The following is a 17,831-nucleotide window of genomic DNA, read 5'->3' as shown; positions in this document are numbered from 1 at the left end:
CTCCCTGGCGCTGAAGAAAAACCACGTTTAACGCTAGCGGCGCCTCTTGAAAACCGTATGCGTGTGTGTTGTGTGTGTGTGCGCGCGCTTGTGTGCTCGGGCGCGCGCTTGTCTGTGTACCTCGCATCATCCCTGCCAGGGGATGGGGAGAATTATGGGATGGGTAGGCTGTGCGACTCCATAAGAAGATCGCCTTGGATTGTTGGTGCGGAAGGGTTGTGAGGGGCGGGGAGAGGAAGGAATTAAAAGGAGAGATGGCGGGTTAGCATCGGGGGGATGGCATCCATTTAGTGTCCTGCTCTCCCTCCTCCTCCTCCTCCTGGAGATTTGCTTGCAGGGTGGGCGGAGAGAGAGAAATAGAGATGCGCTAAATTAAAATCCCTCTTCCCTCTTACTTCCCTCCTCCCATTTTTTAACCTTCTATATTTTTTTTTATTTTTTTGTCGTAATGACAGGAAAGGAGGAGGATGATGGTGGGCAGAAGAATATGGCAGTGACAGGTTGGAGTCTGAACGGGGTGGGGGGGATAGAGAGGACCTTCTTCCGCAGTTGTATAAGCGTTGGAGGGAGGGGGAGGGGAGAGAAACAAAGCAGCTCAGGTAGAGGGGGATGGCTTGCAACATTGAGATGGAGTCCGAGCAGTCAGTTGTTGCTAGCAGATGCTGTTCACATGTGTGCCCTGCTTACAGAGAACATTGTAGCTGCCTTAAAAACAATACATACTGTTAGTTGAGAGCACTCAATCTTCCTCATTTTTGTTTTGTTTTGATCACATTCATACATGTCTTCCCAAATACAGTTCAGAATATTTTTTTCCTTTTGCTCCTGTGAACATCAAAGAATATTATGTAGGTAGCAGAAGTAGTTTGAAATTTCAAAGTGATATAAAGCTAAACTATTCATGGACACCCAATGATTTTTACCTCTCACATTTAAAATAAAGGTTATGGGAAATCCTTGGGATATTTTTTATTTGAATTGGCTGCAATATTTGATGGGTAATGTGTTTATTTCCTGTGGTTTTTTTTTCCCAACCATGGGAAATAGGATGGGTGGGTCTTTCTTAGACGAGTACTTAGTACTAAGCTAAGTTGGAGCTACAAATTTTGACCATACGGGGAAGGGAGGCAAGATAGAAAAATTCGTTGAACTGTGTCACATTTCATTCATTTAACACTAAAGGTCTGCAGAAGGAAACAAAGAGAGTGGGATACTAACAGGACATAAAATGGGTTAGCCAACCCTGCCTAAGGCAAGAGGTAGCATTTTGTCTACCCACTTTGCTTAATCTGCATCCTTTGAGATAAGTAAGGAGGCCTTACTGCTTCATCTCCTCCTGGCCTTCACAACTAGGTTGGCCTTGGAGGTGCTCCTTACCCTGCCAGTGCGTCCCATAGACCTGAAAGTAAGTCACAGGGCTGCCTTTAAAGGTGGCTAAGAGAGCTCACCAGACTTAACTGCGTGACAGCTTCCTGCCCCTGCCTGCTGATGTGGCCAGTTGTGACTGCACATACCCAAAGGACATTTTTAAAAAGCTTCAAGTAAATGTTCATTCAAAATTGGATGCAGCAGTTTTAACTACATCCATATAGCAAGCAGCACTTGGATGTATACATAGCATATGGTGAAGTGGGTATGGGCCCACAAAAGCTTATACAGTCATACCTTGGGTTACAGACACTTCAGGTTGCATTTTTTCAGGTTGCGGACCGCTGAAACCTGGAAGTACCAGAACTGGTTACTTCCGGGTTTTGGCGGTCGTGCATGTGCAGAAGCGCCAAATCGCAACCCGCACATGCGCAGACGGGTTGCAAGTTGCGAACGTGCATCCCACACGGATCACGTTTGTAACCCGAGCATCCACTGTATTGCAGTATGTGTCCTTAAGACACCACAGGAATCTTTGTTGTTTTTGCTGCAATAGACTTAACACAGTTGCTGTTCTGGAAATAGTAAACATGTAAAGGTAAAGATACCCCTGCCCATACGGGCCAGTCTTGACAGACTCTAAGGTTGTGCGCTCATCTCACTCTAGAGGCCGGGAGCCAGCGCTGTCCGCAGACACTTCTGGGACATGTGGCCAGCATGACGAAGCTACTCTGGCGAGCCAGAGCCGCACACGGAAATGCCGTTTACCTTCTCGCTAGTAAGCGGTCCCTATTTATCTACTTGCACCCGGGGGTGCTTTCGAACTGCTAGGTTGGCAGGTGCTGGGACCGAGCAACGGGAGCGCACCCCGCCGCGGGGATTCGAACCGCCGACCATGCGATTGGCAAGTCCTAGGCGCTGAGGTTTTACCCACAGCACCACCCGCATCCCCATGGTAAACATGGATGGCATTAAAATTAATATTACAGAATGCTGTAATAAGGATTGCATGTGTGAGATCTCAGACTGTAACTTAATGTATCTGTAGTCTTTCTGATATATCTTGCACTTCAAGTTTTCTGTATAAGCTGGTAGTAAAGGCTGTATATTACAAATGTATACATACTGTGATGAAATATTGCAGTATCAAGTTGTAAAATAAAGGTGTGTGGAGAAAAGGTTTTTCAGATACAATTTCTCTCCTAGGAATCTAGTATTCAGGGTTTTAGCAATATCCACTTTATCTTGAGTCCACTGGCAGCTTTATCAGTTGTACCAGCTGTCAGAGTTTTGTTTAATGATGTAATCCTGTGTTAATAAGAGAATTCCAGCTGCTGAATGCGTTGAAGCAGTTCATTTGCCTTTTGTAAACAGTCAAAATATATTGGGCCTTAAATTTCATATTTATTTGTTGCAGACTTACTCATTTTATCAATCTCAAAGAGACCTGGACTGTACAAAGTCAAGCTATATGTGGCTTCCTGTAACTGAATCTTTAACTCAATCTGTTAGTTATACGATGCTGTGTTTTATTGCTTCATTGAGTAAACCAACGGGGTAATGAAGTGTTGGTTTTCTTGCTAAGGCACTAGATTTTCTACATTCATTCTTTGGCTGATCTGACTATAAAGCAGTCTGAGGTGACTGATAGTAGATTTTTGGGGTTGAAACTGATGAAGATACTTGAAAACTTCAAATAAATTATTATAATTACACTAAATTTTGAATGGCTGAAAATAGACACTGGAGCAATGTGCAAAAGGACTGAGCTGTCACGTCAGTTCTTGGTGACGTGCCTACTGCTTTACGCTTCAATATCAGCTTAATCATTTTCTCAGTCCGGAGGATTGTATGTAGCCAAACTTCTCACAGCATGCTTTCTACCAAATCTCTGTTGAGCTGATGGAGTTATGCACCCAGAAATGACTATTGTAGTTGGTTGTAAATAGTTAGGTTTTCTGTATGAACAGCTTGAGGAGCGCTTAGTGATATTGGAGGATAGAGGTTCACTATCTAATCTGAGCAGTAGTGCCCAGTAGGCCACCTGGCATTGCTGAGGACAACTTTATCCCTTATGATGTCAAACTTTAAATCATTTGTGCCTATTTGTCATGGATAATCCAATCATTCAAAACAACATCCTTGGTTGTGGATATGTCTTACTTAAAAAGTGCTCAGCTATGAAGTTTAGACTCTTTTATGCGATAAAAACATGCCAGCATTGCTGTAGGACTTTTGTTAGATATAAGCCAAAATATATAGTTATGCGGATGATCATTTCTTATAGTCCCATGTGAATTTATCTCATTTGAAAAGTCTCCCTCCCCCGCAAACTGCAAGTGCTTTTTCAAAAGCTTAGTTATGGAAGGTAGTTGTCAGATAAATTCTCTCATGAACTGTAATTGTGGCTTATTGTGTAATGGAAAATCACTCCTATAGTTTTCGAACCATCAGCAAGATAACTTACTTGTTCACAGTTTTAAACCCCTTGTATTCAAGTATTGTTTGATACTATGTTTTTGTTGCTGTGTCGCTTGATGTTTTCTGTTTGCTGCTCTGTATAACAGAGTGAAGTGATCTTCAGTCTTACTTGCAATAAATGAATGTGACATTGAATGTGGCATTGAATTTTGCCATTTTGATTTGCCCTGCTTGAATTTCATTACTTCTAAGACACCACAGCAACATTCAACAAGCAGTAATCTAAAAAGGCTATAGTTCAGTGAAGAGCATATGCAACTATACACAGATAATCTTCCTGATGTGAATGGATGCAGTACTTTCAGTATTGTCACAAGCATTTCTTCCAAATTATGTACTTGTTTGTAAAACACAGAATAAGCAGATTTCCTTATAGCAATTTGTTATATGCACTTTGATTGACATCACATCTATTAAACATTTTATCCCACTTCTCTTCTCCTTAGAGAGGTGCTCAATATTACTTACAAAATCCAACAGAATTAAAACATTAAATTACATTATTAAAACAATAAAATAAGTAACACAGCTGCAAAAAGCATAAGACAAAGCTTAAGAAACCGTCCAGTAAATAATAGTTAACTTAATCAATGACAGAGTTAAAGCTTGCTGAAAGTGATAAGTCTTCAGTGAAAAAATAGATTATCTTAATCTTTAAATTATTGAGGCAGTGAGTTCTGCTGTCACATATGAGACCCCTTCATGCATTGCTGTCAGTTGAACGCACAGTAAAGTTATATCAATTGACCTTAGGGGATGGGCAGATTCACATAGGAGAATCTGCCTTTAAGTAGCTTGTAAGTTTGTTTAACTAAGGTACCCAATGGATCCAGTTACAGATAGGTAGCTGTGTTGGTCTGCCATAGTCAAAAATTAAAAAATTCCTTCCAGTAGCACCTTAAAGACCAACTAAGTTAGTTCTTGGTATGAGCTTTCGTGTGCATGCACACTTCTTCAGGTATCTGAAGAAGTGTGCATGCACACGAAAGCTCTTACCCAATGGAGTATCTTTTAAATATATTTCATTGATTTTTCAAAATAACACGGAATAACAACCACCCCACTTAACCTAATTAAGTTTTTTTTAAAAGAAATGTTTTTATTTAATTTTTCCAACAATGTGCAAACATAATCAATACAATAAAATAACTGTGCATTTGTTCACATTTTCTCTTGAGCTAAGTTCTACATAGAGTACAACTGTTGAAATTAATGGACCTAACGTAGTCACGCCCAGTACAATTTTAATGGGTGTACTCTGAATAGGATTAGTAATGGCTACAACCCACTGTGTAGATATTGTTGGTTTAAGATTTTCAAACTTATGTAAATCTATTGGAGTTCTTCAGTGAGATAAGTACTTTATTGGGTTTGTTTAGGTCACACACTTGGTTCATGAGGAGTAGTGGTGAGTCTCAACTTGTCTGGCCAGTGTCCTGCATAAAGTAAATGTGTGTGCTAGAATCTGATCATATCCCAAATCTTTTGCAACATGGTTGTTTCACAGAATAATCATTCAGGGATTCCTTGGCAGATAAGGCAGCGTGGAAAAGAATCCCTGAAAGACGACAGTTTGGAAACCACTGTTGTAGTAGGGGATGAGATTATAAAACTTTTCAGAGAGTAGTACACTGAAGTGCAGACAGATTTGGCTTTGTTTATCAAATGGATTAGATTGGAATGTTCATGGCTTGTAGTTAATCCAGATAATAATATTAGTTGTTAATGCTTGTCCTGTTTAATCTTGTGAGCAGTAGTTCCACATTAAACTTCTAGATATTAACTCATGCTGTTCTAGTTCTCATTTAAAGGAGCTGTTTAGTTTTTTGGGTAGGGTTTGCTAGTTCTGGGGGTAGGAAGAAGCATTAGTAAAATTTTGGAATTCTCATAAGCAGGGCTTTGTGAAATCTGTAACTATTATCATCATTGTATCTGTCATTTGACAAGCGAGCGCCTGACCACAAATACAGTGGTACCTCAGGTTACATACGCTTCAGGATACAGACCCCGCTAACCCAGAAATAGTGCTTCAGGTTAAGAACTTTGCTTCAGGGTGAGAACAGAAATCGTGCTCCGGCGGCGCGGCAGCAGCAGGAGGCCCCATTAGCTAAAGTGGTGCTTCAGGTTAAGAACAGTTTCAGGGTAAGTACGGACCCCTGGAATGAATTAAGTACTTAACCCGAGGTACCACTGTACACTGTCTAGGAAGTGCTGTTGTATTTGTTTAGATAGGCAACTTTAAAAAAAATTGGGCTGTGATAGAAAACCATATCATTAGTGTATCTATCTTCATTTGTGTGTTCATAGGGAAAGCATCTGTGCTGGTAAATGTGCATCTCTTTCATCTTGTGAAGTTTTGTACTTGCCCTCCCACATGCCATGATGGATAGTTTTCCCCATCTGTTGTTGGGAAATCAGAGCAATGTGATATTGCTGACATTAATTGAAAGGGCTTCTTGTAGGTTCAGCATGTGAATTAATTCTTATGAATGCAAGGAAAATCTTTTATTAGGCTGCCTGTGTCACAAGAAGCAGAAAATACTGGTTTTAAAGTATACATGATTTGGCTGTAGGATCCATCTTAGTTTTTCTAACTCAAGCAGCAGCCAAACTTTCCAATGATGAGCATGTGATAACATTTGTGTTATTGATATAGTAGGAAAAGAGTTACCCTAGAAATTATTGGCTGCTGATTTGCATACGTTTAATTCCTTCTTGCTTTGCTGTATAATCTGTGCTCCGTTACTAGTGCATGGAATCACAGTTGTTCAAATTGTTTTTTAAGAGAAAGTTCAAGTCTACCATGGATGTACTACTGGCACTTATGGTGCAGTGGCACTACTGCTTAGCCAATTTTTGCTCACGTGAGGAGGTGAAAGAGCGAAGTTTTTCCTCTTAAGTGACTGCCTATGGCACAGTAAATCCCCATGATAGTAACATCCACATAGGCAGCCTTGTTGTGTTTGGTATTCATAGGATAAGGCCAAACTTGTTATTAAAAGTGTATGAGCAGGCTGCACTCTACCATTTACTTGAAAACCTGAGACTGTCAAGTTTAACCTTGCATTCAGAAGGGTTGGGTTGGGATAGAAACCAGCCTGGTAGCCATGGGCTAGAAGGAATTACTTACAGTGGTACCTCTGGTTGCGAACGGGATCTGTTCCGGAGGCCCATTCACAACCTGAAAGGAACACAACCAGCTCGTGCGCGGGTCGCGATTCACCACTTCTGCACATGCACGCGACATCATTTTGCGCACATGCGCGAGTGGCAAAACCTGGAAGTAACCTTTTCCGGTACTTCAAGGTCGCCGTGGGACGCAACCTGAAAATGCTCAACTTGAAGCAAACGTAACATGAGGTACATGAAGGCAAATGCAGAAAATTCAGTGCAGCCAACCTACCATAGATTAATAGTCTTGAGCAGGGCAGGCTACTACTTTTGATGGGCTTATTATAGAGACAGCTGACCCCCAGGCATCTTCGCTTGGTCACATGTGGTCAATAGCCAGGCACCATCCAACCGTTTTAGGGACTCCACTCCAGATTTGTGTAGGGTTTACTCCTTAGCAGTGTTCAAAACTCCCATTGTTCTAGTCGCATTTTGCAACAGGGAATTTCCTTAGCATGAGCAGTTTCTGAGCTCTGGGCACAGTACTGCACCTAAGATTTCAGATTATAACTGCATAGTGGAAGGAAAGGATTTTTTTCTGCCTCCCCACTTGCAGCTATTCTCTGAAGACTGGAGAAGAGACTTCTTAAGAATATTAGTGGGGTGGGCAGGGGAAGGACTAGACCATGTGAAAAATGAACATAAGATTTTAGGTGCAGTTCACTTATTTTCAGCTTTGTATTCTTGTTATAAAAAGTGTGCCTTCACATTTCGTTGTTGCACCCATAATCTAGATTTAAGGTGCCATTTAGCTCCTAGTTTTCATATCTCAGTTTCTAACACTGCTCCTTAACCTCTTTTTAATGATAGAGGTCTTACATGGTTCAATATTATCAGTTTCATTCATATCAGTCACACATTTTCCCTGTGTGCTTTACTGATATGGTCTCCTGTCTCTTTGCTTATATTATTTCTGCTGTTTTTGCTTTGGCAAAATAGATCTTATTTTATCTTTTGGAAATTAGTGTTCAAAGTATTAATTTTCTGAAAGTATTTAGGTCTGTAGTGTTCTTTATGGTTTGTGAATTAACTCTTCTTGCAAAGTAGAAATGATTTACTGCTTAAAGCAGAGGAAATAAAAACAGGAAATAAACTTAAAATATAGCAGGTTAGGGAAAATGTTTTTACACAAAACACAAATCATCTGAAAAGTTTGTGATATATTCACTAGTGTGTCATTTTCTCCTCTGCATCCTCATTTGCAGTGACCATGACAGACTAGGAGAGCAATAATCTTGAATCTGGCATTTCCATTCTGAACACATTACTGTGCAGTGTGCCATTGAGTGGAATGGAATTTGTTTCTAAATAATCTATGCTTTTTTATTTAGTTTAGTGTTTTAGAACCTCTTCCTAAGGTCTGCTGTGCAAAGAAAAAATTGGATATGCTAGGCTCACTGAATGCAGTATTGCAAGTTGTCAATTTTATGTTGTCCCACCACCTCAGGACAGTAAAACTATATACCGTGATCACCCTGCATGATGACTTGTGTTAGGAGAGAAATAGTGTGAGTGTGACCCTTCTGATTCTCTTCAATTTCTCTTTGACTTTCATTATCATTGACCATGATATCTAGGGCTGGTCGATAAAAAATCCAAAACCAGTTTGAATTCATTTCTGGTGAGGCAGCACAAACAATTAAAGTCACAGAAAATGCATGCTACCAATATCTAATTGTTTCCATTGTGGAAACAGTTTTAACTCAAAGCATCAATTAAGCTTGTCATCATTTGGAGGGAAAAATAGGGAGTTTATTTCACTTGTGTGTTTTCCTGACAATATGTTGGAATGTGAAAGTTTCCTAAGTCATAACAGATGTGGGACAAGTGGAACCCTTACAGGAGGATGGTAGTCCAAAGTACAAGCCACAGGATGCCAGGTATTTACACTGGCACAAGTACTGACATAGCAGCAGCCCTGTGCAGACTTACAAAATATTCACCCAAACAGGAAATCTTAGGGTTATTTTAATAAAGGATGTGGATTTGCTTTAATTAATGACCATGAATGGTGTCTCATCTCAACTTCTGTTGTGGATTTCCTTGTTGTACCTGTCCCTCAGTGAGGATTAGAATTTTGCATTGACCTCATTACTAGGCTTTTTATCTTATTTGTTTGAATAGAATGAATCAATTTTTTTGAGTGAATAATTTTGATTTGTATATGTTACAGCAATGAATGAGAATAAGTATAGCTTTTAAGTTTTGATTTTAAGCAGAGGTCGAATGGGCATCTGTCAGGGATTCTTTAGCTGCTATTCCTGAATTGCAGGGGTTGGACTAGATGGCTGTCAGAGTCCCTTCCAAGTCTGCAGTACTATGATTCTATGATGACTTTTTTTATTCCATCTTAAGAGATGCAGGATACAATATTCTAAGTTATACTCATGGTAGACCCATTTAAATGATTGATATTAACTTAGATAAAGGATTGGGGTGCCACAGGGTTCTGTCTTGGGCCCGGTCTTATTCAACATCTTTATCAACGACTTGGATGATGGACTCAAGGGCATCCTGATCAAATTTGCAGATGACACCAAACTGGGAGGGGTGGCTAACACCCCAGAGGACAGGATCACACTTCAAAACGACCTTGACAGATTAGAGAACTGGGCAAAAATAAACAAGATGAATTTTAACAGGGAGAAATGTAAAGTATTGCACTTGGGCAAAAAAAATGAGAGGCACAAATACAAGATGGGTGACACCTGGCTTGAGAGCAGTACATGTGAAAAGGATCTAGGAGTCTTGGTTGACCACAAACTTGACATGAGCCAACAGTGTGACGCGGCAGCTAAAAAAGCCAATGCAATTCTGGGCTGCATCAATAGGAGTATAGCATCTAGATCAAGGGAAGTAATAGTGCCACTGTATTCTGCTCTGGTCAGACCACAGCTGGAGTACTGTGTCCAGTTCTGGGCACCACAATTCAAGAAGGACACTGACAAACTGGAACGTGTCCAGAGGAGGGCAACCAAAATGGTCAAAGGCCTGGAAACGATGCCTTATGAGGAACGGCTAAGGGAGCTGGGCATGTTTAGCCTGGAGAAGAGGAGGTTGAGGGGTGATATGATAGCCATGTTCAAATATATAAAAGGATGTCACATGGAGGAGGGAGAAAGGTTGTTTTCTGCTGCTCCGGAGAAGCGGACACGGAGCAATGGATCCAAACTACAAGAAAGAAGATTCCACCTAAACATTAGGAAGAACTTCCTGACAGTGAGAGCTGTTCGACAGTGGAATTTGCTGCCAAGGAGTGTGGTGGAGTCTCCTACTTTGGAGGTCTTTAAGCAGAGGCTTGACAACCATATGTCAGGAGTGCTCTGATGGTGTTTCCTGCTTGGCAGGGGGTTGGACTCGATGGCCCTTGTGGTCTCTTCCAACTCTATGATTCTATGATTCTATGATTCTATGATTCTATGATTCTAGATCCTTTGATTTTAACATGTAGACTCCAAGTATGTCTAATATTAAAAACCTTATACAGAAGTGAGGAACCTTTCTCAGCTGAAGGCCTGCAATCTTGCGTGGGAAACCTTTGATAGGGAGCACTGACATTTGCCAGAGGGAAAAGTAGGTAGGATGTAACTCTTTGCCTTTTCCATAGTAAGGTACATCCAGTCACACAATTGCATCCACCCCCCCCATCTGAGACTTCACACCTCTTTCATAATACATCTGGGATTGTGGAAAGACATTTATTGCAACCCTCTGAGGAATGCACTGGGTAACTTTGTATGCTCTGGCACCTTTATTCCAGTTCATTCATCTGTCTACATTAAAGTCATATCCCTGTAGGTCCTAGTGTGTGAAGATTTTCCATATTTGTGTAATCTTGCTCTCAGTGATGTATATTGGCACATGGAAGTGATTTTCATATAGAAATTTGGTGGCAAGATAATTCATCCTTAGTAGTCCAAGTGACAGCAAGATGAATGCAATTGTTCACTGAAATGCCCTTTCCCTGCTAATATTGCCCCATGTCCCTTTCTGGGAGTGATTTCTCCTGTTGCTTATTATGCAGTAGCAAATCTCTATATTGGTAACATGCTCCTTCTGCGAGTAACTGTGCTGCTTCACCAGAAATGGGTGTGTTCTATGTACAGTGTTACGAAGGTCAAGTGTATTTTTTACATCCTGTTTTCTTGCATCATTCTGCTACATGAAGACTGCAGTCTGCTGTAGTAAGGCTGCAAGTCTATACAAGGCTTTCTGGGAGTAGGAGCTGTTGAATGAAATGGGACTTCTTTCTACATAGGCATGTATAGAAATGCACTGTAAATGTTAAAACTATTGATAATACTAACTTTTTTCTATCTTGTTATTTTCTCTGGTAAAATAACAGATTTATAAAACTAAAATCAATGTTTGGCATCACTCTTGTTACTTCACTTTGATACTACAAACTTTGGAGAAAAAATTGTAGGTCTGGTGTTGAAAAAAGAAAAAGTACTGGGGAACTACTGGGCAGACAACTCATAGGGTTCACCTCAGGTAGCTGTTTGGATCCCAGCCATGATGTATTGTGAGCCAAAGCTAGGCATGTGCTTCTGAAATCAGCTTCGTTCTAATATTGCATAGGACTTGTAGCATCAAGTCTGCTTTTCTCTATTTCTTATCTAGTAAAAAGCTGATAAAAACAAGGCTGCCATCATATGTATGTTTACTTGGGAACAAACTCCATTGAACTTACTGCTGAGTAAACATAGGATCAGGTTGTGAGTCTTGCAGCTTGACCTACTAAGTTTGGTGGGATTTACACTTCAGGATTGCAGCCTTACTTAATGCAGCTTGCCGGATAGCTCCTTACTGCTATTTAAGCTCGCAATGTGAAAGAGCAAGGACTGTAGACTTTGATTACTGCTTCTCTTCTGAACAATTGATAGGTTTGTGATGGTCATCTATGCTACAATCACCTAGCACATAAGAAATATACCTACTTCACTAATATTCTAATCAGGTATAATTGTTTACTTTTAAAAAGTGGGGTTTTCATGAATGTGCTCCTGATCCCTTAGTTCTTATGATAGTGTACCAAATAAATTTATTTTAATTTGCTTTTGAGAAAATACAGAAGGGGTGACTTTAAGAAGGTTTTGATTACATCAGCAGAAACCAGGCATTTTCTGGCTAGCACAGAGTATGATCATAGCCAGCTTTTTGGTCCTGCACTGCATTTTTATGCTGGATTTGTTTAAAGGGGCTTCATCACTGTGGTTTTAACTCTAACAATGATATCAACAGTGTTTGCAGAAAAGCGGATTTGTGTGGCTTTTTATTCCTTTATACTCTGAATGTGGATTTTTACAAAATTGTCTTGTTGGTTCTGCTGTAAGCTACATCTACATGCTGAAGCTAATAGGTAATATGTTTGGAATAATGCCTTTAACAATCAGAATTATTTTGGATCTGGATGTAACTTATTGGGTGCAAATTGAAGATGAATACTTGTTTGGAGGCTAATGCGTTGTTTGCTTAGAGTCTTAGACGGATAAAAGCAAAGGAAGCTGTGTTGATTAGGAAGTATTGCAGAATCCATTGTGAGGCATTACCTATTAGGTCCAACCAGAATGTCAGAAAATAGTAAGCTTTCAAATTCTTCATAACTCTTCATCATAACATCAAGACCATTGTTTGAAATTCCCCAGGTGTCAGGCATGTTTTGCTACTGGAGAGGGTCAATTTGCAACTACATGGAGTTTTCTGGGTTCCAAGTTGGCACCCATAGTTTAAAAACCTCTACCTTAGTCCATTGTTAATACCATTTCCATTTCTGTTTGTTTCTGCTTCCAGCATACTGGGACAAGTGAATTATTGTAAGAGCAAGCTACAGTCAAGCAATGCATTTGAGATCATAGAATCATAGCATTGGAAGATACCCTGAGGGTTATCTAGTTCAACCCCATGGCAAATAGACATTCCATTGTGGCAACGGATCATATATTTAAGGCACCATTTGGTGCCTAGCTTATATATCTGAGTTTCTAACAGCCTGGTGAAGAATTCTGTAGAACTCTAAGAAAGATATTTCCAAACCATGGACTTTGTTATGCCTCTCTAGCAAACAGCAATTTTTAAAAAGTGCATTGAGGGCATGAAGCAAATGACTTATTATTGTGAATTTTGTGAAGTAAAATAATATAAAAGTTTCCTGACTCTTTAACAGAAAAAAAAAATATTTGTGGGAGGCTACATACCATATTTTTCGCCCCATAGGGCGCAGCGCCCCATAGGACGCACCTTGTGTTTTTTGGGGGGGAAATAATTCCCCCCCGCGAAGCCCGGGAATGCAGGCAGCTCTGCGCAACCCTAGGGAGGCCAGACCGGCGCAACTTCGCGCCGGGCTCCCAAGGGTTGCGCAGAGCTGCGCGAAGCCCAGGACTGCAGGCAGCTCTGCGCAACCCTCGGGAGACTGGCGCGAAGTTGTGCTGGTCTTCTAAGGGTTGCGCAGAGCTTCCTGAAGCCTGGAGAGCGAGAGGGGTCGGTGCACACCGACCCCTCTCGCTCTCCAGGCTTCAGCGAAAGTCTGCATTCGCCCCATAGGACGCACACACATTTCCCCTTCATTTTTGGAGGGGAAAAAGTGCATCCTATAGGGCGAAAAATATGGTATTTGATCACACAAACAGTGAATTGTTTGCAGGTTGCTTTTTCCAGACAAAATTGCCTCTCAACTGCTTTTCCATTGCAATGGGAGCAAAATGGTATCTTTTTCTCTGCAGGTGGAAAAGCAGGTTGGGAGACTGACTGTGATCAGAAAAAAAATCCCATTCAGAACTTCTCTGACCAAATCATAACCACCTTTGGTTGCTAATCATAAAACATAATGAAGTAAAATAAAGTGAATTTTACACTGGTCTTCCATATAATGTCTAGTTTTGCCCTACGGAAGGTAAATAAGATCAGCTAAAATCAGTCGGTTTTGTCCTGAATTTCATTGAGAAGTGGGTTGAAACCTAAGACATTTAACATGAAACAGTAGCTTAAATCTGTGAACACTGATTATTCCTAATAGTTCCATCAAAATATGGAAAATGATACCTGAACTTGGCCATAGTGGATGACATTCAGTGATGTTCGCTCATTTCTGCAATGGAAATCTGCTTGCACACGTGAAACCTTTGGTTTCTCTTTTCCCCCCTCTAGTCCCTGCACCCCTCCATTCTGCTCTGGAAATTTCAGTGACTCCTGAAGGAGATTTTGGGGGTACAGGGGAGAGGAGAAGCTCTGTGGCATGAACAGATACATGCTTAACACTATTGTGGATCTTGCCCAGCCAGTGTTTCCATTGTATAACCTGCCCCTTTTCTACTTTGTTTTTGACATTAGCTATATTGTGATGGTTTTGTCTTTTACTTAATGTATAGTTTCCTGTTTGAATTAGTATCTTGGGAATCATTTAAGCTGCAATAAGACTGCACAGTTATTTGGGAGTGAACCTTACTGGACACAGTGGGATTTACTTCTAAGTAAACACACACACAGGCTGTCTTTGAAAATGAAAACTGAAAATTGCAGACTGATTTTCCTGTGTCTGAGAGTTCTAAAAGAAGCCTGTATTTAGCACAACAGAGAGAAGGGGGAAATCCAAAGATTGCTTTAAAACTGGCCTAGGTTTTCATAGCATATACCCCCCTGCTGTCTTCCTAGCAACATCTGCGTTGGAGGTTCTCCTAAATGGAATCAGGGATATTAAGTATTTCCCAGTTGAGTGTTTTTAATACAAAATGAAACAGAAGCTTAATCGGGCAGCTGGTTGGGACCAGGGATACATTGGGGAAATCTTTATCAGCTGGATATCTATTGGAAAAGAAGTTCTGGACAAAAGGAAGAGGGAAATCCAATATTAATGGCAAGAACAAAGAGAAAATAAGCCCATTTATAAGGTGAGGTGGGGAGGACTGTGTGGTTTGACTGATGAAAGAAAGGGGACCAGACTTCAGAAGTTCAAATTGAACATGGAAATTTCCAGATTAGTCTGAGTAAATTATAACCTATTCTGAATTGAGTCATTACATTGATAATGTAAATGTGAGTTGAGGACAGAACGACTTAAATCGCTGAATACATCAATTTGCACACCACAAGACAACAAAATTGGTCTTTGTTGATTTCAGGTATTATTGTTGGTCTTAATTTTCCCTGCATTAATGCCATCTATCCTGTTTTGTTTGTTGTTGGATATTCTTGTTTTTATTCTTGATATGAACTTTGGAAATTATTTTTAATTGAAATGTGGACTAATTTCCCCCTAAATTCTTCAACTGTTTCCAAAAACTGGACCTACAAATAGTGAGCATCTGAACACGGATTTCAAAACACATCTCGAAACACAGGCAGCCCCACAGAAAACCCTGCTCTAAGTTGTTGTACAGCAGGTGTCTGATATTTTAGGGACTTCAAGGAGAGACTCTTTGGCAGAATGTACTGAGTATGTAAGGGGGTAACATGGTCTCTCAAGTAACCTGATAACAAGCTGTATCGGGCCTTGCATGTACATGCATTTTGAACTCTGCTAGGTAGCAGAATTGCTTAATTGGAGTTGTGTCAACTGTGGTGTCAAGTCTGCTAGGCAGGTAGACAAATTTGTCTTCAGAGTAGCTAGCAAGCAAATCACAGCAGGTCTCAGGTGCCCTGGACACTGCCCACTGATACACATGTCAATTCATGGACCTGAAGAGCTCTGCTGGATGATTCATTGAGGATGTGATGGAGGTAGCAAAATATGTCCTTTTTGCTGCTTTCACCATCAAATAGGCACAATTCACATTCAGCCAGCTTCACAGCAGGACTAGTGGCATAGTGTGGGCTGTCAGCACCCGGGGCAAGGCAAGTAATTTGCGCCCCCTCTGCCCTAGGGGCAGAGAGCTGCGAGTGCGAGCGTGCCCCCCCAGATGTTGCGCCCGGTGTGGCCGGCCCCGCAGGGCTCCCCATGCTGCAGATGTGTTCCCGAAGCGCCGGGCGCTCTGCTTTCAGGGCGCCCGACGCTCTGGGAAGTAGGCTGCTATCCGCAGCCTAGACATCCCTGTGGGACCTCCCGCAGGGCTGCCTAGGCTGCAGATGTGTTCCCAAAGCGCCGGGCGCTCTGGGAAGCAGGCTGCTATCCACAGCCTAGACATCCCTGCGGGACCAGCCTGCTTCCCCGCAGGGCTCCCCACGTTGTGGATAGCAGCCTGCCGCCCGGCGGGCGGGGCGCCCTGAAGCAGAGCGCCCCTCGCGCCGGGCAGACATCGGCCAGCCCCACAAGCTCGTGGGACAGCAGGGAGGCGCAGCGCCGCCATCCCGCTGTTCCTCGACCTGGTTCGGTTTCCCCTTCCTGCTTTTGGGGGGGAAATAAAGGGGGGAATTTCCTTTATTTCCCCCCCCAAAAAACTAGGTGCGTCCTGTGGGACAGAGCGTCCTATGGGACGAAAAATACGGTAATAATAATGTATTAACGCAAGGATGTAGCTCAAGAATGTACCACTTTGGAAAAGACCTGGATACACTCAGAGTATTTAAAAGAAATCGGAAGATTCTTCCTGATATTCTCTCCTTTTTCTCATCTGCAGAATGAAGTGAAAGCAATAAATAACTCATCCCCTTCCGAGCTGTAACCTTAGAACTGGGAGGAGGGTAGAAAATAAGTCCTTCCCCAATAACTCAGAGCTGGTGCAGGCAGGCAGAGAAGTTTGAGTTGCCTCTGGACCCAGCTGGTGCTCTGATGTTGGAGTGCCCCTCAGTTGTGGATGCAAGCTTCCACCTCCCTCCTTTAGCTCTGAGCCTGCTCTGCTTCCGTGCCTGAGAGGTTATCCAAGCTCAGAGTATAGCCTGCTTCTGTAGCTCTGGCTTCAGACTCATCTTGGCCTCTGAGGCTGGCAAGAGGAGCAGGTGAGATTATCAAGCCCTACCACTCATCCTCCAGTGACATTATGAGGTACTAGATTACAAATGAGGAACTGAAACGGAAAGTCGCTTTCCAGTAAGTTCATGGCTGAACAGACAATTGAATGTTTGTATAAATCTAAATCTTGTCTAAAGCTGCTGCTTCATGATGTTCTAGAAAGACGGCTTAGTTAAATATGTGAAATATGTGACTTCACTGTTTGAAATCAGTGAGACCTAAAAGTGCTGAAGTTGGCTTGGTTGTGCCTCACAGTTATCAATAGATAAACAATTTATATTGCATATGTTTTTAAAATTATTTTCAGCCACAAACAAGCTGAAAGAATTTAATTTTTCCACAGTTTTTAAGCAGTGGTGCTCATAAACAGTCCCTTGCCTGGTAGCCTCTGCTGAGTAACAAAGGGTTCCATGTGAAAATGCAATGAGTCTTTTTGTTTTTTCCATATTACTATCACATCCCATTCAGGATGTTATATTATGCTACATTATGATATTTTTGTATACTGCTATATGACTCAATTAGGGACGCGGGTGGTGCTGTGGGTTAAACCACAGAGCCTAGGGCTTGCTGAGCGGAAGGTTGGCGGTTCGAATCCCCGTGACAGGGTGAGCTCCTGTTGCTCGGTCCCTGCTTCTGCCAACCCAGCAGTTCGAAAGCACGTCAAAAGTGCAAGTAGATAAATAGGTACTGCTCCGGCAGGAAGGTAAACGGCGTTTCCCTGCGCTGCTCTGGTTCGCCAGAAGCAGCTTAGTCATGCTGGCCACATGACCCAGAAGCTGCATGCCGGCTCCCTCGGCCAATAAAGTGAGATGAGCGCCGCAACCCCAGAGTTGGTCACGACTGGAACTAATGGTCAAGGGGCCCTTTACCTTTACCTTATATGACTCAAACGCTCTCAGAGTGGTGAACATAATGTTAATATAAG

General features: G+C 41.7%; 1 protein-coding gene across 5 annotated transcripts in view; it reads left to right on the top strand.

The window, feature by feature from the left end:
* The window catches only part of EPB41 (erythrocyte membrane protein band 4.1), a 106,126-nt gene that overhangs the window by 15,415 nt on the left and 72,880 nt on the right, over nucleotides 1-17,831 (top strand). The window contains exon 1 of one of the 5 annotated variants that reach the window (XM_082231492.1): nucleotides 11,258-11,278. The exons of the other annotated variants lie outside the window; for them this stretch is intronic. The gene's annotated coding sequence lies outside the window, so the exon portion shown is untranslated. Of the gene's footprint in view, nucleotides 1-11,257; nucleotides 11,279-17,831 lie in introns of those variants that run through there. 5 annotated transcript variants of the gene reach the window in all.

This window comes from Podarcis vaucheri (assembly GCF_965113315.1).
Source record: "Podarcis vaucheri genome assembly, chromosome: 7".
Classification (NCBI taxonomy): Eukaryota; Metazoa; Chordata; class Lepidosauria; order Squamata; family Lacertidae; genus Podarcis; species Podarcis vaucheri.
The sequence above is the reverse complement of the archived record's forward strand: the minus strand, read 5'-3'. Positions and strand labels throughout refer to the sequence as shown.